Source organism: Lepidochelys kempii, chromosome 1 (genome assembly GCF_965140265.1).
Source record: "Lepidochelys kempii isolate rLepKem1 chromosome 1, rLepKem1.hap2, whole genome shotgun sequence".
Taxonomy (NCBI): Eukaryota; Metazoa; Chordata; order Testudines; family Cheloniidae; genus Lepidochelys; species Lepidochelys kempii.
Window position 1 is genome coordinate 100,623,625 of NC_133256.1, and position 25,085 is coordinate 100,648,709.

Here is a 25,085-nt window from a genome sequence, read left to right on the forward strand (position 1 = left end):
ACAAACAAAAAAAGAGCGAGTGAGTGTGTGCACAAACACATTGGCTAGATTCCAATTAATTACTGCAGCTTATGGAAAATAATAAATGTATTCAACATGATATAAAACTGTTTGGTTCTATTTTACATCTAAACAGGGGAAATAAAGGACCATTTTTTCAAAATTTGTTTCCACATGCACTTGTCTATTTTGTGGAATCAATTTGGTTAACAATTATATGAGGAAACTTGCATGTGCAAAAGCAAAGTTGGCAATTGGATGTGCACAGCTTAGTATTTTTAAGTGCAAGTATGATTTTGTACATGAAATTACCAGCACTGGAAAAATGAAGTCAGATCAGTCTGTTAAATCTACGTGCAAGGCAGTGCATATCTATGCAGTTGTCATCAAAAGGGGATGTAATGGATATACTACATATTATAACATTTTACCACATTATGAATAAAATGAATAGAGAATATTTGTGACCTGGAATGCCTGCTGGTGTTGTCCAAATATAAGTCCTTGTACTGAAGATCTTCTTACTTTATAGAACTAACCATCAGGTTTTCTAGAGCTATATTGGCCATATCCTGCCCTGTAGTGTGTTGATGTGGCATTAAGAGAAGAAGTTATAGGAAGAACCTCTTCACTCCTTCCTCTTGTACAGCAGCAAGCAGGATACCTAACTTGCCCTGAAGGGGAGAGGTGTGGCCACACCAATCTCAGTGTCCCCTAGCCAGTTAGCACATATGCTGTGGCCTTTTCAGTGGAGCAGCCATGGGTGAATCACACCATGCATCCCTCCAGCATTCTAGGCCAGCAAGATTCTAGATGCAGCAGACACGCAGGGTAGTGACTCTTCTCCCATTCATAGCACTACCCAGAGCAGGATTTTACTCTATATCTTCATCTTCCTCCTGCTTAATCATTGCTTTGAAAAGGCATACTAATTTTCCTGCTTTCACTACCCCCAAACCATTTCTTATAATAACTTAATAGTTTCTTCTTAAGAGAGTCTGAGGTTTACCACTTCAACAAATTCTACGTCTAACTAACAAGCCAGAGAATTCCATCATGTAAATACAAAAAGAAAAGGAGTACTAGTGGCACCTTAGAGACTAACAAATTTATTTGAGCATGAGCTTTCATGAGCTACAGCGCGCTTCACCGGAGCTGTAGCTCATGAAAGCTTATGCTCAAATAAATTTGTTAGTCTCTAAGGTGCCACTAGCTAGTACTCCTTTTCCTTTTGCGAATACAGACTAACATGGCTGCTACTCTGAAACCCATCATGTAAATGGTTCACCTTCCTTTATAACAATGGCAGCAAACATTCAGGAAAAGGTTCAGCTCCATCCCCGAATCTGATTTCGGTTAGCATGACTGAAGAACAATTAATAGATTCCTAAACTACAGCAATAACAGGAGCAGAGGTGTTAATCCTGAAGTCCTCACTAGAACAGGTGTTAAAATCAGGGCCGGATTAACCTTTCGTGAACTTGGTGCCAAACATATTTTTGGGGCCCCATTTAGTTGTTATGGGTTCCTTCTGAGTGTGAGGCTGGTGCGGTGATGCCATTGACACCATAGTTTACCTGGTACTAAATCTCAGAGACATTTTTCATTTTGATCACACACCTCTGCAAGACTATCTGTATTGCCATACACAGCTTCCTCAGCCCCCAGGTTTTCTCAGTGAGCTGTACCCATGTGGGTTTACCAGTGTCCACAGTGAGCAGAACTTTCAAAGGGATCAGGGGAAACGCCCCACAGATTTATCTTCTTCCTCATTCGGACATTCTACAGCCATGTCTCCAGTATCACCCTATGTCCCCAGTCACTGTACGTGGTCCTGGCCTCAGCTCAATAAAGTTCCACAGCCAGCAGATATCTGATCAGTTCTGAGAAATCCCTCCCCAACCCCCATCCTGCCATTTGAGCAAACCACTTGCAAACACCATTTCCCAACCCTGGCTCAGTGAGCACTTAGTCCCCTGGGAGCCTGAAGTTACCAGCCTTTCTCCCTGTGCTCCCATCTACATGCTATTCCACTACCTGGTTACCAACACCTCTCCCCATGCTTGTTTCCCTTATACCTTGGACATGCTCCCCAGCCAACTGGTCCTATTCTCCCCCTGCAAGCCTGACCTGCTTCCTCTTTCTCAGCTCCCCTTGACATTCATTTCCTATTGATGACCTCTGTTCCTTGAGGTTAACTCCATAGAATCATAGAATATCAGGGTTGGAAGGGACCTCAGGAGGTCATCTAGTCCAAACCCCTGTTCAAAGCAGGACCAATCCCCAATTTTTGCCCCAGATCCCAAATGGCCCCCTCAAGGATTGAACTCACAACCCTGGGTTTAGCAGGCCAATGCTCAAACCACTGAGCTATCCCTCCCCCCTCCAGTTTCTTTATCTGTAACTTCTCTGGCTACAGCCATGGGGCCAATTGCCAGAGGCCAGCCTTAGACAGCTGCAGCTACAAGCTGCGGGAGGGGTGGCAATTCCAAGACTGAGCATGCTTGAACCTTGCAACAGCACTAGGAACTCTCATTCCTCAGCACTGGCCCTAGGAAGCTCTGCAGTTATGTGCTTCCCTATTCCAGAACATGGCTTTAAATACCTGAGATGCCCATCACCTGCAGCAAGGGCCCCCAATTCCCATGCACCTCTCATAGTCATGCAGAAGGTCCAGCCTGGATGATTTCAGAGTCTGGGGCACCAGGAGGTTCCCCATCCCTGAGCAGCAGCTCTGTAACAAGCTCACACCCCACCCCTCTGCTGTGGGACCAGGACCCTATGAAGACAGTGGAGTTACCCCGTGTATAACTAGTTCCACCCAAAGCCTGTTGAAGTCAGTGGGAGTCTTTTCATTGTCTTTAATGGGCTGTGTATAGAAGCAAAGGACCTCATTCTAGACTCTAGGAGCACAGTGCATCCTAAAACTATGCTGCACTGGTTTACTAGTGTAAACAGGAGGGTCTCACATTACCTAGTGAACAATTAACACCTCCTGCAGCACGTAACTGTTTCTGAGAGGCCTCTCACCCAATTACTAAATGTAAACCTGCTTAGCTTACAAGGTCTGAAAATAGCCAGTGGTATGGTTACAAAAGCAAGGCACGTCTGAATTCAGTAGGAATTTTGGATGTGCACAGAACACAGGACTGGTGCCTGAATGGTTATAGAACTGCAATAAAGTTCAGTTAGTGTGACTGGATGATATCTGGATCCAGATTGTAAGACTGTCTCCCATAATGAGGAAAAGTTGAGGTGTCTTTGCTGTTCTTTTGTTCCACTCTTCGTTTCTGTGAGGAACTTGCCAGTGCAATATTACTGTCATCTTCTTTTTAAACAAACAAAACTAAAAAAAACAAAACAAAATGGTAATGGTTGTTGAAAATAGCAATTCCAGTCCTACTTAGCACTGGGAAGATGCCAGCATTTGTTGCTCAATTTTATCCTACTTTTTCTACAGCAAATTACAGTGGATCAGTATTTGATCTGGGACAAATAAAGTAACAGATAGCAACCCAAATTGAACTTGAGCACTCATGAACTTTGAGGGTGTTCAAATCTGAAGGCAGGTGCTAGATTCCCTTTCTGAGTATTAGATAAATCTGGAAAGGAAAAGGCAATTTCTGCTTCCATGGCTCATAAGTGGAAATTGAGTCACATCCTCCCGTGTGCCTGATACTGTACCTAAAGCTGCCCAGGTCCTCTAGTACAGCCTTCCCTCCCTTCCTTATCATTTTAACTTCTCCTGGTGGGGTCCACATACCTCCCTTGCAAGGCTTCAGATAGAGGTGCATCATCCGTTCATTCCACCCAATTCCTTCTTTGGGAGCTGCCAGCCGAGGCCACCAGCATCCCTAATCCAGTCTGGGGTAGTCTTCTGAGTGTGATATCTGGGCCAAAGCCTTCTACTCCTTGTGCATACATGTTCCCCATTCACAGCACCACCCCCTTCTAGCAGCCAGTTCCCCATTCACAGCAAGCCTGGTGCATCAGGTCTCACCAGCCCTGGCAGCTTCCCCACTCCCTCGCCGTCCCATTCCTGTTGATAGCTGCCAGGGGAATGCTGGGAAATGTTGTTCCTTCCCTGCTCCAGGGCTGGATCTCCAGGCAGAGAGCGGACCAAGGAACTAAAGCTCCCGGGGTCCCTTGGGCTCTTGGCTCCTGGACTGGATTCCTGCAGGCAGAGGATGAGAGCTGGAGAGTCGTTGCCTTTGTCTAGGCACAGCGTGGGGGGTACAATGTATCAGGGCCCTGGTACAGTGTATTATACCCCAGGGAAGTGGGGTGACTGGCGATCTGCCCACCCTGGGGCTGGCTGGGCCTGCAGCGGGGGACGGGGGTAAGTGTTCTCTGGGGCTGGAAGCGGGGGACTGTGGTAACCAGGGTGCTGCTCCTCACTCTCAGGGCCTCTTGTAGCGCTGCAGGTGGGGAGGAAATGGGTGTTATCGGCCCCTTCTGAGTGTGGGCCCGGTGCCACAGAGCCATTGGCGCTGTGGTAAACCGAGGATTGCTGAAAATATTTGTTTAGGTTTTTTCCCTGTGAAAAATTTTGAGTTTTCATCAAACACCTAAAACTTGAAATTCAAAAAACATTAAGGATTCAGTCAGTATTTTTCAGGTTTTTTAGTGTTCTGACTACAAATCAGATTTTTTTTTCAAGGAAAGCAGACGCTTTCTTGAACATGTTAGTTTTAGTCAAAAGCCCAGTTTTCCATCAAAAAAAGGTTTTTTTGATCAGCCCTGGTTGTAGCAAATTTCAACCTGGTTAATTCTACTCTTTTCTAATTGCCTCAGAATTCCAGTTGGAGACGTTAATTACTTTCTCTCCTAAAAATTCTGCTATGTAGTGTTTCTGGTGCAAAATGACTTAGCCCATGTTCACTGCAAGTGTGGTTGCATTTCATTATAGAAAGCCCTAAATGCAAAGCACTTTGAGATCCTTTAGGATGAAAGGTGTTACCAAGTTAAGATAACTTTATTTTTAACTAATAGAAAAAATATTATTGGGTGTTAGTTTTAGTGATTTAGTTTAGTTTAATCCTAACATTGTAATTTGGTGTTACTTTTTACTAAGCGTGAAGGTAAAGAAATGTCAGAGATAGTGATTTAAAAAAGAAAAAATATGGAGAGGAGTGAGGAAAAGGAACAGACCAACATCAGAAAATAAATGGCAGCAAATCATCAAGACCAGTATTTATCTGAGAGCTCTGAAGAAATTAAAGTGTAAAGGAGTTGAGTTGCTTCCAAAAAATAAGTAATTTGTCTTTAAAAATATCCATTATGCAAGAGGATTGAAGTCTGACCAGAATTTTTCCACCTTTTAAAGGCTTGTCTTTCCCACTTTTATGCTGAGTAACATAATTTAACATCAATGTACAAACATTCCCCATTTACAAAGCTCCTGCAAGCACAAATTCTGGCATATGATTCTGACAGCAGAAAGTGACTTCAATCTCCTCTATTCCAGGGAGCCCAGAGGGAGTCATCACAGCCCAAAAATTAGGTGACACTGGCTAGGAAGATGATGTGGTCAGGATAGTTATGGGTTGTACTGACTCAGTACATCCTTCAATAACCTCTACTGGTGAGGCTCATAGAGCTGTAGCCACAAACTAAAATTGTCCCTCCCCTTTTCCTTCATGGAAAGCTAAAATAACATCACATTCAGGCTTCTGCTTTGGAGGATTAGGGTTTACACACCACAAAACTTACTGTAACAGAGAGCTTGCCTGTGGGCTGGAGAGCATAGAGCCAAGCCAGCCCTGATTACAGGATGAGCCACACCTGGGTTGAATCAGGTGATTCCTAAAAAGATCAGGAAATTGCAGTAAAAGGGGAAGTCCAGAAGACTGCAGTGAGCAGGGTCCAAAACCAGCAGGGTAAAAGCTAAAAAGCAGCACAGAGTGGGAGAAAGCTCTCCAGGCAGGGAGCTCTGGGAGAGACCCTGTTGAATCAGGGGACAGACTGTAAAGGCCAGCTAGGCCAAAGAAGGTATGAGTTTGTGCTTTGTATTATTTGGATTAATTGACAGAGATACTGAACGGGCTTTGGGCCTAGAGCACCTGTATGCACTGGTGGATTCAATAAATTGTTACCCTTGAGGGAACTGTTTGAATTATTGTGGAATTGAATCAGTTCTTAAAAGGGCCGTGAAGAGGAGAGTGGAAAATGAAGGCAGGATGCTGCCAGGGCATGCCGGATATGAGGAGGCAGCTGCCCATGCTGAATTCACTAACTTTAAAACAGTTGGGTTTTGGGTGGGGATTTTTTTAACTTGACTTTTGTTGGATACAGAATGGTTGTTTGTTTTATATATTTTTGTTTTGTGTTGTTTTTTTTTAATATATATAATGCGAAACTCAAATGATTGCTTTGGTTCCATATAGAGACCATTGTGGAAGTGCGTCTTCTATTATAAGTGCATACAAGTACTTTTTTTTTATGGTAAGAATGAACTAACTAACACTACTATATATATACACACGCACACATACACACACACATATATATAAGTTCGTATAGTAAGTTTGTATATACCTGCAATTCATGTTTAGGGAAACCTGAAGGATTCCCTTTATCTATCGTTCATACATGCCAATAACATCTTGTCCTGCTCTCTTGCAGCTTCTTTCTCATACTGCAGGCCTTGGTCTCACTCCTGATGATATTATTTTGCAGGTGGTCCAATAAAGTTACCCCTCTCACTGCCCTCAAAAATTTCATTTCAATGGCTTCAGGTCTTCTCAAGTGCTTCTCTTTGGTGACACATATCTCTGCTCCATAGAGATGAGCTGGTCTTATCATAGTTTTTTATAGTTGACCCTTAAGTAGTCTGGGCATCTGTTTTATTAGAAATCGCTCCACTTACCTTGTGCCAGACTTTTCCCGCTCTGAGCAGCCTTGTTTGCAGTTCTCTGTTGATTTCTCCATTTGCTGCTAACCAGCCCCCAATGTACTTAAACACAAAAAGCTGGTTTACGTGCAGGCCCTTAATGTTGATATTCATCTGCCTGGGTTCTGCACTAGTCACTCACATGACTTCAGTCTTTTCTTTACTCAGTTTCAGCCACAGTATGTTAGTTTTCTGTTCCAGTCATCAATTGCCTGAACCAAATCTTCCTCACTAACAGCCATCAGTACAATATCTTCTGCATAGATCAACTTTGCACCACCTTCCATTCAGATTTGCTTACTTAAAGAGTCCATCACAATATGAATAGTAATAGAAAAGGCACTGATCCCTGATGGAGCCCAACCTTCACCTCTAAAGCCTGTCTGCACTTTTGACATAGAACAATCATTCAAATCCATCGCCATCCGGACCAGGTCCTCCAGTTCCCAATAGTATCATAGCAGAGGCACCAACAATCACTAGGTACTTTGTTGAATGCTGTCTAATGATGAACAAACCATCTGTCGTCCCTTTTAGTTTTCTAAAACCAAACTTCTCCTTTCCTAAAGAGGCCTCCACTATTTGATGAATGTCATTATCTATTATTCACCAGGGATCACTCTGGTGAGAGGAATAGATATCTGTTATAATCCCCAACCAGTCCCTCATCGCCGACCCCACAATTTGCTTGCCTGGTTTTGACCTGCCCCGTTGCCAGTAGTCCCTGTGGAACAAATTCCAGACCGGGCAAGGTCTCTGTGCAGCCAACCAGTATTGCTGGGGCCTTCGTGACAGCCCTTTGTGCAGCTGCGGCACAACGCAGGTGATGATGAACAGTGTCGATGAATACCTGCTGACTAGGTTCAGCGGTGGCCTAGAAGAACTGCATCATGCCACTGAAGATGCCATCGCTTGGCTAGACAACTATGCACATGCTAAATAAATAAATGCATCTATTATTCTAACAGCTTTGTGCAGTGGGACAGCACTTAATTCCTTAGTACTTTGTATGTCACCTTTTTGTTTGTTTGTATATCAGTACTAGCATGGGCTTTCTCCATTCTTTTGGGATTTTATTCTCTTTACAAATTGAGCTCAGGACTTGCATGAGCCAAGTTTACACCAACCTCCCTCAAGGTTTTGATAACTTCCTCTATCACTTTGTTCAGGCCTGCTGTGTTTCCAGGTATCATTTTCAGCACTGAACCCTTCATTTCTGCCTCTGACAGATCATCGACATCTATAATTATTGGTTCACACAATGGTAGTGTAGCATCTAAAGAGTTCTCGTAGTTAAGTAGATCCTCATAGTATTCTCGCCATTGGTTATGTACTGCATTTCTATAACAAACAGTTGGCCCCCTGCATCTTTATGATTGATTGTGTTCATTCCATCTTCCTTCCTTTTGTTTATCATCTGTACAAACATATCTTTTTGCCAAGCTGAGGGCAGTTGTTCAACTCCTTATACAGATCATCTAAAGCTAGGTTTCTCACCTTTCTGACTGCTTGCTTGGTGCCTCTGTAAGTGGCAACTGATTCTTCCAAAGGGTTATTTTCCATCACCTTTCTGGGTTCTCTCAGATTTCATACTGCTTTTTGCATTTCCTTGTTCCCACACTATTCTTCATGAGATAGTGGTCTACCCAGCTTAGTGCAGCCACAGCTTCTTGGATCAAGATGTTCTTAAACATACACAGATTGGAATAACGAAAGAGGAGTGTTGTATCTCTTGGTGCAAACCTTGTGACTGTCTACAGTCATGCTGTGCAGAGTCAATATCCTGATGCGGGTGTCACTGGTGAAAAGCTCATGCTCTGTCCATTTGCCAGTCGCGACCATTACCACCAAGAGCTTGTGTTGGGATGCAACCATTTCACTCATAGTAACCTTTCAATCCTTAACCATTTTCCTTTGGTTCATCCTGGTTAGCTACGAATCTATTTGTGTGCTTATGCCATCGCTTTGGTATGTGTAAAGATTACTTTCTCTTGTCTTAAATCAAGTGTTGTCAGTCACTCACTGATTGCCTCAACACATCAAGCAGTATGGCCTTCTCTGGATTCTGTGAGCTTAGTATCCACTCATAGCCTGATCAACTTGATCCTGTATCAGTGCTGAAATCTCCCCAAGTGAGCAGTAATTCCTCTGGTACAGCCATGTCTGCTAGTTTTTTCAGGTTCTGCTTAATCTCTTCATTCTCTTCCTCAGGTGTAGCCTATAGATATAGGTATTTGATAGGTGAGGCACAGGTATAAGTAATGTAGTGAGTCTACAAGCCTCAATGCCTATAATACAATAAGATCCAAACAAATGAAGGCAAAAGGCCCAAAAAGCCTTAGCATAAGTAGCAAACCAAGAGTAACTCTAGAAGATCACAAGATAAAATGCTATAATGATTGAACTGCCAGCAGGTAATCACAAGATGCTAGTTTACACCAGCTTGGGATATTTTTAGTTTAGGACTTCAGCAGATATCTGACCACAAGGATGCCATGGAACCTAATTGACCTAAGGATGCCATGGTAACCAGGGCCAATCAGAGGGGGAGCCAGGAGGGCCATTTGGCCTGGATCTCAAGCTCAAAGAGGGCCTAAAATTTAGACACTCGTGAAACTTATCAAATGCCAAAAAAAATAACAACTTGTTTTTATGCACATCCCTATCAGACCAAAATGTGCAACACACTCTCTCAGCTTAGAGCTGCAAATTTTAAGCAAATAAGAGATGTGATTTGGTAAAAGACATAATTTTTTTGTTAACTGGTGTAGATTTTGTCATATTAAAGAGTTAAAAATATTCTCTGGACCTCTGAGAGGGCCTGATGGTAATTAATTGACTTAAGACTGAGGTAAAAAGATTAATAACTTATGGGAGAAGTAAGGTGAGGAACTACAAATAAGGAAAAAGGACGAAACCTGTACTGAATATCCATTACGCATAGTGGCATCAGTGTAACACATTATAGAAGTTGTATCCCAGCCTGTGTGATTTGAGAGGGAGAAAGGTAGCTCTTGAGAGATGCCAGGGTGAGAACCACTGGTGAGTGGGAAGATAACGCTTCAGATTGTTTTGCAAGGGATGGTGTAAATAGATGCAAAAAGAAAAGGAGTACTTGTGGCACCTTAGAGACTAACCAGTTTATTTGAGCATAAGCTGAAACCTGTAAATAGATGAGTGCTCAGCTCATTCTGTATTATCTCTACTTGCCTTGCTTGGTTAGAGAGTTTTGTGAATTTGCAAACTGTATTCATAAAATTAGTATAAATATTGTGTGATTTCCTAAGTGAGAATGTTACCGTACACACTGGGGCTCCCAACTAAACAGTAATTTTGATAATACAGGGCCTGATATTGGGACAAGACCATACCAAATTTCAGAGTGCTAATTGGGGAAACTAAATCAGTAATATCAATAGATCAGGCAACACAGGATCACCTTATTATGGGGTATATATTGATACCACTAATAATGCACCCTCCTTTGTTTGTATTTGGACAGTCATTCACCCTGCTGATTTCCTGAATAGTTTTACAAAGTTTGTTGCAAACAGCCATTATACACCATTTCTCCTTCCACTATTGCCTTCATGGTGTGTACACAGCCCAGATTCAGTTTTGTGGCTGAATTTCCTAACCATTTCCCTAAACATTTTAAAAGTATTTCTTTTAAAGAAACTGTCCTAATTTTTCTATCCTAATAGGGGTCTGAGTTCACCCATGCTGTGCTTGTTCTGTAAGTCTCCATTTGTCCAACACCTAGAATATTATCAGCCAGACTGTTTTTGCCATTCCTATTCAGAATTATTTTTGTGTGTGTTTAAGTTTAAGCTCTTCTTTATTGTCTGTCTGCAGCCTCTTCTGTCTGTCATCTAAATCAAACCATAGAGTACCAATAAAACAGGACATGATTAGCAAAGCTAATTACCTCTTATTAAATCATAAACTTTGTGAAATTTACCAGATTCCCACTTTTCTAGTTTTAATATTAAAAACTTAATGTGAAAAACCTCTCACAATCCAGAAGCAGTCTGAAAAAAGTAAATACTACATCAAAGAAGCTGCTGTATTAAAAATATTAAGAGGTGCTTAATCTAGCACAGGGATCAGCAACCTTTGGCATGCGGCCAATCAGGGAAATCTGCTGACTGGCCAGGACGGTTTGTTTACCTGCAGCATCCACAGGTTTGGCTGATCGCAGCTCCCACTGGCTGTGGTTCACCGTTCCAAGCCAATGGGAGCTACGGGAAGCAGTGAGGGCCGAGGGATGTGCTGACTGCCGCTTCCTGCAGTCCCCATTGGCCTGGAACGGCGAACTGTGGCCAGTGGGAGCTGCGGTTGGCCGAACCTGCGGAATCTGCAGGTAAACAAACCATCCTGGTCCACCAGCGGATTTCCCTGGCGGGCCACATGCCAGAGGTTGCTTATCCGTGGTCTAGCAGCTGAGATGCAAGGGGCAAGAAGGACAAACAGACAGCAGCATTTATCCTCATTTGTCTTAAATATTATTATTGAATTTTTAAAGGTACAATATCAGACTATTTATTGCCCACATTAATAAAGACAGAAAACATCTAGCTTCAGATAAACTGCTTTGTATACAATCCTTCCCCTGTCATGTTGCATTAAGTTAAAGGAATTCCTTGTCACTTTAATCGCGCTTCATAAATCTGTCCCCGCTTGAGTTTCATAGATGGTTTCAGAATATCATTTTACACCAACTTTATACAGGAGAAAATGGCTATGCAAATAGCAAAGCAGTGGAGACTGAAGCCCTTAGATGTCAGCATCTACATTTAATTTGTTTTCTACATATACAGCTAATGTAATCTGTTTTCTTTCCTGGTCTACTCATATGTCCCACTGAACTGCATCTTTTGCCTCCTTTATGCACTCCAACTTTGTACCACCCGATCTGCATGTAACATCCTTTCAATTAATGTGTACTGCTGTTTGCTTGGCGCATATTACACAATTCAGAATGCTGTTAGGGTTATAATAATGCAAGAAGGACTGTATGAATATATATGGTCATGAGGTATATCCAGATACCAACCAGGTATGTTTTGCTGTAAGCAGACCTGGACCAAGTTGTCTGAGTTCACAAATAATTAACAAATAGAAAAACTGGAGAGGGGCCCAAAATAAATTCCTTGATATAAACAGCATTGACTTTGGGGAAGTCTCTGACACGGCTAGACTTCAAAAGCCATTTGCAGTGCATAAAGTGGTAACTTCACTGACCTACTCGCTTATGAACATTGCTACATATTCTTATGTGCCAGTAGATTTTTTTTTTTTTTTGCTTTTTATATTAACTAAATGTCTAAGAGGGCAGAAGTATTTCCATGGAAAATTCATATAATTTGATTTTTTTTAAGAAAAAATTTTGTTTCAGTTCATCATAAACACAATTATTTCAATTCCAAGCTAGTCAAATTGAAATGACAAATATATTTTGAGGGAAGGGGATTGACACCTTTTGCATGACATTTTCATAAGCAAACTAGGAAAATGCGATCTAAATGTAATTACCAAAAGGTGGATGCAAAACTGGTTGAAAGAAAATACTCAAGGAGTAATCAACGGTTTGCTGTCAGATTGGGGTGGGGGGTGGGGGAACATTTCTAGTGGGGTCCTACAGAGGTCTGTCCTGGGTCTGGTATTAATCAATATTTTCATTAATGACCTGGATAATGGAGTGGAGCATATGTTTGCAAAATTTGCGGATGACATTAAGCTGGGAGGGGTTGCAAGCACTTTGGAGGACAGGATTATAATTCAAAACAACCTTAACAAATTGGAGAATTGGTCTGAAATCAACAAGATGAAATTCAATAAAGACAAGTGTAAAATACGACACTTAAGATGGAAAAATCAAATGCACAACTACAAAATATGGAATAACTGGCAAGGCAGTTGTACTACTGATAAGGATGTGGGAGTTATGATGGAACACAAGTTGAATGAGTCAACCATGTGATCAAACTGCAAAAAAAGCTAGTTCCATTCTTGAGTGGATCAACAGGAGTGTTCAATGTAAGCCACTCTACTTGGCACTGATGAGACCTCAGCTGGAGTACACTGTCCAGTTCCGGGTGCTATACATTCAGAAATATGCAGAGAAATTGTGGAGAATCCAAAGAACAGCAACAAAAATGGTAAAAGCTTTAGAAAACCTGACCTGTGAGGAAAGATTGGGGGGGAAAAAATGGAGAACTCTTAGTTCCAAGAAAAGAGACCTTATAAGTCTTCAAATATGGGTTTCAGAGTAACAGCCGTGTTAGTCTGTATTCGCAAAAAGAAAAGGAGTACTTGTGGCACCTTAGAGACTAACCAATTTATTTGAGCATGAGCTTTCGTGAGCTACAGCTCACTTCATCGGATGCATACTGTGGAAACTGCAGAAGACATTATATACACAGAGACTGTGAAACAATACCTCCTCCCACCCCACTCTCCTGCTGGTAATAGCTTATCTAAAGTGATCATCAAGTTGGGCCATTTCCAGCACAAATCCAGGTTTTATCACCCTCCGCCCCCCCCACACACACACAAACTCACTCTCCTGCTGGTAATAGCTCATCCAAACTGACCACTCTCCTTACAATGTGCATGATAATCAAGGTGGGCCATTTCCAGCATAAATCCAAGTTTAACCAGAACGTCAGGGGGGGGGTGTAGGCTACCTTGTATAATGACTTAGCCACTCCCAGTCTCTATTTAAGCCTAAATTAATAGTATCCAATTTGCAAATGAATTCCAATACAGCAGTTTCTCGCTGGAGTCTGGATTTGAAGTTTTTTTGTTGTAAGATAGCAACCTTCATGTCTGTGATTACGTGACCAGAGAGATTGAAGTGGTCTCTGACTGGTTTATGAATGTTATAATTATTGACATCTGATTTGTGTCCATTTATTCTTTTACGTAGAGATTGTCCAGTTTGACCAATGTACATGGCAGAGGGGCATTGCTGGCATATGATGGCATATATCACATTGGTGAATGTGCAGGTGAACGAGCCTCTGATAGTGTGGCTGATGTTATTAGGCCCTTTGATGCTGTCCCCTGAATAGATATGTGGGCACAGTTGGCAACGGGTTTTGTTGCAAGGATAGGTTCCTGGGTTAGTGGTTCTGTTGTGTGGTATGTGGTTGTTGGTGAGTATTTGCTTCAGGTTGGGGGGCTGTCTGTAGGCAAGGACTGGCCTGTCTCCCAAGATTTGTGAGAGTGTTGGGTCATCCTTCAGGATAGGTTGTAGATCCTTAATAATGCGTTGGAGGGGTTTTAGTTGGGGGCGGAAGGTGACGGCTAGTGGCATTCTGTTATTTTCTTTCTTAGGCCTGTCCTGTAGTAGGTGACTTCTGGGTACTCTTCTGGCTCTATCAATCTGTTTCTTCACTTCCGCAGGTGGGTATTGTAGTTGTAAGAATGCTTGATAGAGATCTTGTAGATGTTTGTCTCTGTCTGAGGGGTTGGAGCAAATGCGGTTGTATCGTAGAGCCTGGCTGTAGACAATGGATCATGTGGTGTGGTCAGGGTGAAAGCTGGAGGCATGTAGGTAGGAACAGCGGTCAGTAGGTTTCCGGTATAGGGTGGTGTTTATGTGACCATTGTTTATTAGCACTGTAGTGTCCAGGAAGTGGATCTCTTGTGTGGACTGGACCAGGCTGAGGTTGATGGTGGGATATATTTTTATTCAATTCAACTTGTTTTTGGTCTGATACTTAAAACTTCTCACAGTAAACAGGAAATAACCTTTTTTTTTTTTTCTTGCATCAATACGTGTGATCCAAGTGAGGCTGTTACTCTGAAGGCAACATTCACCTCAGTGGACAATACACTTTCGTTGGAAAATATTTACTAAATTTAGCATTAGCTTCATTTATTATTTCATATCTTTAGATGTGAAGATATTTGTCCATACCTTTCTGTGACCTCTGCTGCTGACTCACTAGCAACTTTAATATTAGGTGCCATTGATTTCAAACACTTGCATCATGATAATAAATATCAACTGTGGGTCATAATGTTCTCTCATATATGATCGATTGACTCCCATCATTGGCTTACACTCATCAGTGACATCTAACTAATTTTAGAGAGCTCACATTCTGGATCACAATATCACGGTATCTGCTTACCTCTTTGTGAAGATACAGATGAACAGTGATTGGATTATGAACCTCTAGTGACAGTTCTATAACATTTCAAGTGATCTGCTAAACCAAAACAGAAAAAAGGAGGAGATGATGAAGAGATAAATAATAAAAAGTGCAGATGAGGGGTTTTTTTTTGTATTGTAAGTTTTAATAACTCATTGAAGAATGAGAGGTGGTGATGGCAACCAAACAAAAGAAAATAATGGAGCTGAAGAAAGACTACATTATATTTCACATATAAATGGATTCATTAAAATTAATTTTTCTAAGTTCTTAAAATAGATGCTTAACTATGAGCTGTTGCATCAAAGTAAATTTTCAAGAATTGGTGTCTTGTGGACCTACTTAGCATGGGGAAAGATTTAAATATTAATAATTCCTCACTTAGGTTAGCTCAGTGACTCCATGGGTAGCAAATACCAGGTTTGAGATCAAATTTGTGACTCTTGTTCTTTCAGGTAATGGTATTTGGGGCTGTCATGGAGATAATTTCCATTAGTCTTTGAGGTAGGGAGGTTGTGTTGTACTAGCCTTCAGCCATACAACTATGAGTCGGGATACCATCAGATAAATGGGACAAGGCTTTTGTAAAGCCTGGGAGAGTTTAAATAGGCATGTGTTTGGGGGGGAAGGTGAGGGGGAATGCACCATGAGAGCCAATCTGCTAGCCTTGTCCCCCCAGCTAAAAGGAAAATGGGGAGGTACTAGCTGCTGTCATGCCAACCATGTGCTCTCATATCTTCTCTCCCCCTATCAGGCATTCTGTTACATCCCCTCCTGCCCTGTCAACATCCTCCTCCCCTGACCGGTCTGCAAGTGTGTGTGGGGCGGGGGAGATTCTTCAGCTCTTCTTTATTGCATATGTGTACAGCATCTGGTACAAGGGGTTCGGCTCTGGAATCAGAGGAGCATCTAGATGCTCGTGCAATACAAGTAATAATAACCAGTCAAACTAAAGCCCAAATTGTTCCAAATGAGATCTCACAATAAGTGACTTCATGAAAGCAGTGCTCGCTAGTATAGACCTGAATGGTGACTGCCATTTTCACTTGAATTCAAAACTGAATTTAGTTGGGTCTTGCTCTTGCTCTTTTGGAGTTCACTTTCTCTGAACCTCTGAGTGATTGAGTTTTACTTTCACAAAGACGGACAAAGTGAATTTTAAGCTTGCAAGCACAAGTATTTGCACCATAATTGGTGTATTTGGTATAAGCTAGGACATGGCTTGAGGTACTGTGCTGGAAGAGTTCCTCAAAATCCTCCCCAGAGTCCTAGCAATTAAATAAGCCAGACAAGGACCTGAATGCACCCTGTATATGAAATTATGCTGTCAATAACACATGCCACTAAATGCAATACACTTAATTTATTTAATAGGGACACTGCTTTGGGAATAGTGTTCCCAAAACCCAGAGGCAATTTAATGAGCCAGCCATGGATCTGAGCACACACTTCACAGCAAGGACCATGCATGCACAGTTGCTCTGTGTGACTGCCATAAGTGAAAATTAAACCTATTAATGTTAAAATTTATGAATACAACTTTTTAACTTTGCACCTGTCTAATAAATCCTACAGCACTCTAATTTTTCTAGAAATCGTGAACCAGAACAGATACGTTTTGTAAAGTGCCTTAGTCCTGCTCCCCTCTCTCTCTCTAAACTGCTTCCAATTTTTGGGAGATTAAAAATCCCCTGTAGTTTCCAATGAGCTATGCTCATCTAGTCAGGAAACAGAGAACACAATTTCTGACAGAACACAACTGGTCACAACTAAGCAACGGTGTTTTAATTACAAGTATCAGAGAATACCAAAGTGTTTGCACTCAGTCTATAGAGAAAAGAACTCTTCCGAAAAAGGGTCAGGTAAAATAACATAAATTGAAGGAAATCGTGATCTACTCATGAACTTTTGGTGAGCTGTAAACATGGCTAAATTCACTGAATAACCTATTTCTTGTGAAATATTTGCTCAACCCTGCTAGAAATGAAATTCTCCATAACCTATTACTAATTCCCAGAGAGATTCATTCTCTTTTACCTAGTCAGTGTCTGAGAGTTATCTGCAAATTTTCAAATATTTTTGGAAAATTTTCCCCCAAGATTAAATTATAATTGTTGGTATTCATGATCTAAACTAACATTTTTTCCTTCCCTATATCAGAATCTGAATTTTTTATTTTTAAAATGGCTTGGATTTTCTTGGGTTTACTCATTTTTGTCCAGTTCTATCCCACACAAACCCCAATGTAAGTGATTATTTTTTAAAAAAATATTATAAATTGTTTTCCTTCAAATCTCTTAATATTCACCTCTGCCACAATGCCTGAAAAACACTTTGATAGTGGCTAGACTGTGGGCATGCTGTGACTCTTGATTACAGTTCAAAACAGAAGTGTTTCATTATGACTTTGTCCTTCCCTTCTGTCTGTCTTTCTCCCTCGTTGTCTCTATCGTATGTTTTTTGATTATGAATTCTTTGAGGTAATGACTGTCTTCTTTAGTAAACTGCCTAGCACAGTGTCCATGCCCTGATCATGACCCCTAGATGCTAACACAAGATAAATAATTTTATAAACCTCAAATAATATGAAACCCAAGGTTTGACCCATCGTGAGGCTCAATCCAATAGACTTAAATTCAAAGCAGAAATTGAAAAGTATAGCCAATCAGCATATTATAACTATATATAACTAAAGATCTATCTATCTAAATTGTATAACCTTTTATTTCTTTGCTTTTGTGCATTTGAGTCTGTATGTAAATTTTCTATTTTTTTTATGCATAAGTATAGAAAAGGCATTGCGTAGAAGTGGGGGTAAATGCAGTTGCCAACAAAGAAGATTTTATATATCAGCAGCAGCTGAACATGAACCCTTGACTTAAATTTCAGGACAATATATTGCACATGAACCTTCATATGACAGGCTCTGTGCGCAAGATTTATAGGCGACTCCCATTAACTTTCTCTGACAATCATTTTCTGATAAATTTTCTCCTATGATAAATAACTGCCAGATCCCACCTGAAATCCACTTTTTTTTTTTCACCAAAAAGATTTACTCAGTATACGCTTCTTTTCCAGATTTTATAGAGATCTTGATCAACAATGAATGGCTGGCTTGCCCAGAAAAAAATTCAGAAACAAATTATGAATTGAAGCCAAACCAAAACTGCAGAAAATATTCCAAGGCCCTTGTCAAGGCTGATTCCCCAACTCTGGCAGTTTGAGTGCAGAAGCTGGGGGCCCTGCAAGGATTCTAAAAATTAATACTGGCCACTCCAGTCTTATATTAAACTCCCCAGGTTACAGCTTTTCTCTGACCGTGGATGGGTAGATGCTGCCACCACCCAAGTGCAAAACCACTTTGAGAACCCAGGAAGGAGCACTTGGGAATTCCTTCCTGTGGGGTACCCTCAAGCCCCTTCACCCAGCTCCAGGGAAGAGCTGAGAAAGAGAAACAAAGGAAATCAGCTGTTGCCACCAGCTAATTAAACAACATATGCACAAACCTCTTAGGACACAAAAATCCAATTCCGTTCTAAATGGTAAGTTTTACTTAAAAAGCAAAAGGGAGAAAATACATCTGGGAACTTAAGCTATTGCTAGATTTTAAAAGAGCAAATACGAGGATTAAGCATCAAGAATAACTTTCTTGAGGTCCACCTTAAAGGTTACCAAGAAAACAAAAGCTTTTGGGATTAGCACAGGGGAGTCCACAAGCCATAAAGAAATAAAAGGAGATAAACCTGATCACGTCTTCCTAGACCTTCCCTGATCTTCTTACATTTCTGGGGTTTCAAATGAGTAGTTTCTAGGTATGATACTTAAGGTTTTTTTCATAGCAGGCCCCAAGCTTCTTAGAGCATAGTTGCAGCCCTGTCTGCCTTTCTCTGTAGAGCAACAACAGACAGATAAAAGGGGAGTCTTGTTTCAATTTTCAAAAGTTCTAGCCTTCCCATTGTCTCTTTTGGCCAGCTGCCCACTTACTTCCTTTTAGCTATGCATTGCAGTGAGACTTTTAACCCTTTACAGGTAAAGCAAGTAGAGAACAGCTACAAAGAGGGATTTTATGACTGGCTGGGTGCCCATAACAGGGAGCTACCTCCCCCACAACACCCTTCATTTATCACAGCCCTAGAAATGTTCTGAGAAATTTCACACCAAAAGACTTTCAGAGGAAAAACAGGGATTTTGTGCCCCATTTTTAAGCCCATTGTAGAATGCACCCCTAACTAGGCACTTGCATTATATTGTTTATCTATTCTAGTCTTTTATGTTTGTAAATTGCTATGTAACTGTTAAAAGAAAAGGAGGACTTGTGGCACCTTAGAGACAAACACATTTATTTGAGCATAAGCTTTCGTGAGCTACAGCTCACTTCATCGGATGCATTCAGTGGAAAATACAGTGAGGAGATTTATATACACACAGAACATGAAAAAATGGGTGTCATCATACACACTGTAAGGAGAGTGATCACTTAAGATGAGCTATTACCAGCAGGAGAGCGGGGGGCGGGGAAAGAGAACCTTTTGTAGTGATAATCAAGGTGGGCCATTCCAGCAGTTAACAAGAACGTCTGGGGGACAGGGGGACGGGGAGGGGGAGGAGGGAATAAACATGGGGAAATAGTTTTACTTTGTATAATGACACATCCACTCCCAGTCTCTATTCAAGCCTAAGTTAATTGTACCCAGTTGGAAAATTAATTCCAATTCAGCAGTCTCTTGTTGGAGTCTGTTTTTGAAGTCTTTTTGTTGTAATATTGCGACTTTTAGGTCAGATCGAGTGTCCAGAGAGATTGAAGTGTTCTCCAGCTGGTTTATGAATGTTATAATTCTTGACATCTGATTTGTGTCCATTTATTCTTTTATGTAGAGACTGTCCAGTTTGGCCAATGTACATGGCAGAGGGACATTGCTGGCACATGATGGCATATATCACATTGGTAGATGTGCAGGTGAACGAGCCTCTGATAGTGTGGCTGATGTGATTAGGCCCTTTGATGGTGTCCCCTGAATAGATATGTGGACACAGTTGGCAACAGGCTTTGTTGCAAGGACAGGTTCCTGGGTTAGTGGTTCTGTTGTGTGGTGTGTGGTTGCTGGTGAGTATTTGCTTCAGGTTGGAGGGCTGTAACTGTTGATGTTGATGTACAACCCAGGAGAAGAATGACAGACCTTTTGAGTTGAGCTGTATTAGAAACCAATATTTGTCAAACTGAAAGGGCAACATTGTTAGGAATTTATAATATATTGCTCAAGACAGTATTGCAAGTGACAGTCAGACAATCGCAACTATGCCTAACTGCTTGTTAATGTCCCTATATATAAGGAACTGTGACTTGCCTCTCTTTAGTGGTGTTAAATCTAACCTTTGGTACTGTTTGAACACCACTACTTAAGATTTCTAATTTTTATGATGTTACCTATCACTTGAAGTCTTATGTCAAGACTGGATGTCAGTGTTAAATATATGCTTTGGTTCAACCAGGAGATTGGGCTTGATGCAGGAATTAATAGGTGAATTGTATGACCAATGTCATGCAGGAGGTTAGATTAAATTATCATAATAATGGTCCCTTCTGTCCTTAAAATGTATGAATCTGTACTCAGCTAGCAAGTAAATTTTCATTGTCCTCAATATCCAATATTAGTCTTGGCCTTTAAATTTCACCTCAGTTAGAATTATCCTCTTGGTGTTTTAGTTACTTATCTCAACAAATATCTATTGTATTAGTGTTCAGTATGTATTATACTTGGAAGGACACTGTTTTAGTTCTGAAATTTGACTAACCTTTATATAACTTTTTTCTGGGTCCTTCCCAAAAATCTCCCCAAAATAGTAGCCTTGAAAGGTTTTGTCATAGTTTCTATTTATTTCCCTGTTTCACAAATATATTACTGGGTTATAAAATCTCACTCTGGTCTTAAACTGAACTATTAAGCAATAAATAAATGCATTTACTTGTTTAGCTTATTTTCAAATAAATTCATTTCCTTTCTTAAAGTTGCTTTTTGTTTTTAGAAAATTTAAACACTTCCATTTTACAAACTAATTTGGCAAGTTGTTACCCATAACCATCAGATTAAGGGTTATTGGTATTTTTGAATATACTTTGAATATACTTTGAATGCACTGCCAGGGTGTTTCCTTTTGACTAGTTAATATTATTCTTGCAGAGTAAATATATTTTAATATATAGTCAATATATTCACTAGGCATGCTCTAAATGAGTATTTATTCAAAGATCTCTGATTACAATGGAGAAGTAGTGACTGGCTGTTCAGTTACCATACACTTTCCTGGCAGGCTTTGTCCACTTATCCATCTGCCTTTTTTCTTTTTCCTTCATTAGCTGTTGTTAAAATGAGTATATTTGCACTACCGAGACTATGCTGGCATATCCACACAGTATAGATGAAGTCAATACCTAAACAAGGGGTTTTTCTGTCACTGTAGGAACTCCACCTACCCCAAAAAATTAGGGCTGGTCTACACTAGAAAGATAAGTAGACCCAGGTGTGTTACTCAGAGGGTGTGAAAAATTCACACCTCTGAGAGACATAGTTAAGCCGACCTAAGCCCCAGTCTAGACAACGCTAGGTTGATGAACGCTTCCATCGACTTAGCTGCCACCTCTTGAGGAGGTGGATTTACAGCAGTGATGGAAGAACCCCTTCCGTCACCATAGTAAGTCTCTATACTGAAGTGCTGCAGCTGTGCCACTGTAACGGTTCCAGTGTAGACATATGCAGTGTCTACACCAACACTCACTCTGACTACATTGCCTTAAATGATACACCTCTTGTCAACATGGTTTTATGAGGTCTGTGTCGCAGGTGACTTAAGGCGGTGGAAGGAGCATTGCACTGTGTACACCTCCATATTTTGGTTGACGTAAGCTGCCTTATGTCGACTTCACTTTGTAGTGTAGACAAACGTATAGCCTTAGCTATGTTGAAAGAAGCCACCTTCTATCAGTATAGCTGTATTTACCCTGGGGTTTTTGTTTTCCTCCTGCTGCTGGGTCAAGGAAAACAAATGCATGGAAGAAAACCTTTGGGAGACAGGCAACTATATGACATGTATCTTCCTGTCTTGCTGCTGAAGTGCCACTTTCCCCTCTGTAGGAAGCTCACTTGCATAGAAGGAAAAATTGCCTGGCCAAGTAGGAGCCACAGAACAGCCTCTCTGAACAAAATGTTTTCTTTCACTGTGGATGAAAATCCATGCTAACGGGTTAGGTGAATGGATGGAACATTAAGTAGCCCTCCCTGGCCTATGACTACCATCAGAAGAGTCACACAGAACGTCCCATGACCATGTAGTCAGTAGTAGCATGGCCAGAATATTTAGTTGTGTGGTCATTGCTGTGTGTTTTGAGTGAGTCTGGTTATGGAAAGTGTGTGGGACCAGCAGAGCTGGGGACAGGGTTCCTTGTAGCGTTCCAGCCTCTGTTGACCCATTATTGGAGGTTTTTAAGAACAGGTTGGGCAAACACCTGTCAGGAATGGTCTAGGTATAACTGGTCCAGTCTCAGCGCACTGGGTTGAACTAGATGACCTCTCTAGGTCCTTCCAGCCCTACATGATTCTATGATTATTAAAATGTATAATGATAGTTATTAAATTTATTTTCTGTTGCTGAGTTTTATACTAAATGGGTCTTTATTTTCTTCGTAGTGATATCAGTCACTAAGGTTACTTCCACTGTATTGTTCTTAGTCTGTTCAGTAGCTTGCATAAATTTTCTGCTTAACTCTATAATGGCAGTCGTCTAATAACTGATATAAAATGTAAGGAGAACTTCTAGAGCGCACACTTACCAGTTAAAATCAATGTCTTAGTTTCCTTAAGTTACAATTCTGGTATCTGCTGGAATTTTGTGACTACTTCAAACTTATGTAGACTTGCACACTTACTTTGAACATTTTTCATAGACATTGCAAAGTGTCAGTGATGTATTCTTAGGGAGTCAAAGAAAAAAGCCAAACTCTACTGCAGCTACCATACCGTCTGTTTAAACTCTGTATCTAAAATGAAAGAGCAACAGTAATGATGATTTAGATGCATTTGATTCATCTCATTGAATAGACTGGTTTGTCCTGTGGAAGACTAAATTTCCTGTCTACCGAACACTTACCATTTATTCAAGACAAGTTTTACAGTATAAGCAAGGTATTTAGAAGGACAGGTCTTTTTTTATTTTACATACTTATATTTTCTTTAAGTGAATTATGTATTTTCCTTTCTGCCTTTAAAATTAATATTGATCTTTCTGAACAATAAATCCTATTGTTGACCTCAGCAAGTAATCTAACTGTAGCTTGAAGCATTCAAGTATAGGCTGCATACATGCTTTGCTTCCAGCATCATATTTAGTAAGAAACCTTTCCTGAAGTTACATACTGAGGCCGCTAAGAAAACAGAAATTTATTGCAAACTGCATATAATATTCACTCTGTTTTTAAATGAAACTGATGATCAGAAGTGCAAGATTAGCCCTGTGGAAATTGCCAGTTATGATTGAATAGGGATAATCCAGACATGAAGAAGGGGAGGGAAAAGATATCTAACCCTGCAAAAATGTCTTGGTTTTGAAAAGATGGAGATTGCATCTAAGCAGTAAAATCTTTCAACTCTTCCCAAATCTGTTACAGCCTGTACATGAGATCAGCACAAATTTGAGTTCAAGGTGCCCAGCACCCCACATGATAGAATCCAGTATAAGGAGCCAGTCCATTGTTTTATTATGAAGATCTATACAAAATATAGGGCCTGAGTCTTTCTTTTTTTTTTTACTTACACTGGGTTTAAACCAGTGTAACTCTCCACTGATTGCGGATTGACAGCAGCGTAAATGAGAAGAAAACAATATTAATAAATAATATCTAGTTCTTATAGCACTTTTCATCAGTGTTTCCCTTCTTCACCCACATTTGTAAGAACATGATAGGGGAAAAATTCTTCAGTGCCAACAATACACGTGCACATTCATAGGTTCCTGGAGTTTAAGGCCAGAAAGGCTATCAGAGCATCTAGTCTGAACTCCTGCGTATCACTGACCATCACACTTCACCCAGTTCCCCATACTGAACCAGTAACTTGTGTTTGATTAAAGCATATTTTGTTTTTTTGGCAAAAGCGTATCTTCTAGAAAGGCATCCAATCTTGACTTGAAGATATGAATAAATGGAGGATCCACCACTTCCCTTGGCAGTTTGTCCCAATAATGAATCACTCCCTGATTAACCAGTTACGAGGACCCATGGAAATTCTTTCCTCTACTTTCTTCTAGATTTTTTTTTTAAAAATAAAGTATGCATACAGGTGCTATTGTCCTCAAATACTTAACTCCAAGAAGTATTGTGAGCATTAATGTGATCTATCGCACTGTTCATTATATGTGCTAATTATTTTTAATATTAAAGATAGTCTGGGCACCAGATGGATTAATGCTTCAGTTGTTGTGCAGCTTTGGCAGTCTGTATCAACTCAAATACTCTTATGTACTGTGAATTTTGTTTTCTTACTAGAAAAAGTGGGGAAGTGTTTGTTTGCACAATTTCTCATGAGTGATAATTTATTTTACCAGAAGGGAAAATATTTGAATTCAGTGCTACATAGGAGAAAAAAAAGACAAATTCTGCTTGGATGGTGATAGTCTCTTTGTAGAGCATCACAGCTCTCAACATTGCATAACTCAGGTTAAACTAGAGTTTCATTCTATAGTTACTACAGATGTAAAGCTTTATATAATGACTATCCAGGAAATAAGAGCCCCTCTCAAATATCAGACTTTCTTGAGCCCCAGCATTCAGAGAACCATTTCAGCATTATGACTGAATGCAGAAATACGTACCCAGGGAATCTAAACATTTAAACTTACCCAAGCCTGGTCTGTGCTACAAAGTTCGGTCAACATATATTGCCTTGCATCATCTTAGTTTTGCATATGTCAACACTCAAATTTGTCTGCTGCTGTGCTGCATCAGATATGAACAGAGGGCCTGGAGGGTGAACATT

General features: G+C 40.6%; 1 protein-coding gene across 4 annotated transcripts in view; it reads left to right on the plus strand.

Annotated features, from left to right (window-relative positions):
• The window catches only part of ITGBL1 (integrin subunit beta like 1), a 250,987-nt gene that overhangs the window by 152,728 nt on the left and 73,174 nt on the right, over positions 1-25,085 (plus strand). The window lies entirely within an intron of this gene.